At 32.5% G+C, this 1,819-nt stretch overlaps 1 pseudogene; it reads left to right on the plus strand.

The window, feature by feature from the left end:
* Positions 1-560: 560 nt before the first annotated feature.
* LOC111625060 lies at positions 561-1,603 on the plus strand (annotated as a pseudogene).
* Positions 1,604-1,819: the final 216 nt, after the last annotated feature.

The following is a 1,819-nucleotide window of genomic DNA, read 5'->3' on the forward strand; positions in this document are numbered from 1 at the left end:
GGAACTTTCCATGCAAATCGAAAGTCACGTTTTAATTTAAAACTTTTCCCCTGAAAGGAGTTAGATAGATGACTGACACAACACTGCTAACGGAAAAGTATGATGTACAGTACAGAAGCAAGACACTACAGTACTAATTTGAGGTGGAGAACATATATTTTAAATTGAATAAATTAAAAATATGATTAAAAATTGCAGCTCGGCATTGTGACGATGACACAATAAATTATTGCTTGTTATATTTTTATTATATTTTTAATTATTATCGAATGGCAAAAGCTTAATTTTGAGGGTAGTGATGAGCTTTATTTTAAAAATTGTAAATATTAATAACAAATAACATTTTCATTGAGTCCGACCTCTCTGTGGGGATAGGACACATTAAACTCCTTTTAATTTGATAAAGAATTCTATAATATTCATGAATAGATATTTTAAAAAGTAGATATTTAACAATAAAAAAATAAATAAAATTATCTTTTTAAAATTGTTTTTTTAAAATCACATATTTTTAATTTAAAAAAACTGCTACGTCATCAGGCAAAGAAATCGAACACAATTTTTAAATTTAAGAATAGAACAAAATATTTAACGAACTTTTTAATTTACTCGGGTCGATATTACGGAAGTAAACGTTCCATTGTTAAAAAGTTTAAAAATTACTGACTTTTCGGACTTCTAAGTGTGTGAATTTCGTACGGAACTTCAAATTACGTGATATTTATAGAGATATAACGATATTTTCGGTATGGCCCGTAGACTTAAGTTGAAGAGGTTCTGCGAATGGGATCCATCGAACACAATTAATCGCAAACCAGCTAAAAGACGAAGACGTGGCTCCATGACATTATCGCCGGCCATTCCGCCGACAAGATTGCACGAAATCCAGCCATCACCGTTCGGAGATGTTTCTCCTAAACTTACATCTGAACAAATAGCCATAAATATTAGAGAAGAGATGAAAAGACTACAAAGACGAGAACGATTTTATTTTTCGTCCGGAGGATCTAATACACCGGAGAGTTCGTCAGACTCTCCCATCATGAATGTAGTAAGTCCTGGAAATGGCCTTTTAGCACCGACGAGACGCGATCAGCCGCTTTTTACTTTCCAACAAGTTGGCTTAATCTGCGAGCGTATGATGGAAGATCGTGAAAATCAGATCCGTGAAGAGTACGACCGCGTATTGACAACAAAATTAGCTGATCAATATGATACTTATGTTAAGTTCACATATGATCAAATTCAAAAAAAGTTTGGAAACAGTACACCTAATTATTTGTCTTAAACTACATTGGATAATTCAGTAGTGGAGCAGTAGAATGTTAAGAATTCAGTTGTACAACTTTTCCAATTCAGAAAACATGGACAACGTGAAAATAACAATAAAAAATAATAATAATAATAAACTTTTTTGTTGACCTTATTTCTAAGAAATATGCTGATTACAAATAAAGTAATAATTAAGGTCATAATTTTGAGAAAGAAATATTTTTTGGAAATACTGCTGTACGAGGTTAAAGATCTTTTATATCAAAAATACACAAAGAAAATTGTTGGGCAAACCTTCCAATAATGGCCAGTATAGGTAGTCTTGAATAAATTACTCGTATTTCATGTTGAGCGAGATTTTAGGTCACTCTCGCACCATTCATGTTTGCCGGTATTTCAGCCCGTCAAAACCGGATTCGACAGTTCGTGTGAATCCAACCTAACATTTTCTTATTTAAAATTAATATTAGCTCTTATAAATAGAACCCGTATATCGTAGTCACTTTGGGAGTAGCCCGTACTATGACAATAAGCGACAGATAACATG

Source organism: Centruroides sculpturatus, unplaced genomic scaffold, assembly GCF_000671375.1.
Source record: "Centruroides sculpturatus isolate CEXI.00-Female unplaced genomic scaffold, Cexi_2.0 scaffold40, whole genome shotgun sequence".
In the NCBI taxonomy this organism is placed as follows: domain Eukaryota; kingdom Metazoa; phylum Arthropoda; class Arachnida; order Scorpiones; family Buthidae; genus Centruroides; species Centruroides sculpturatus.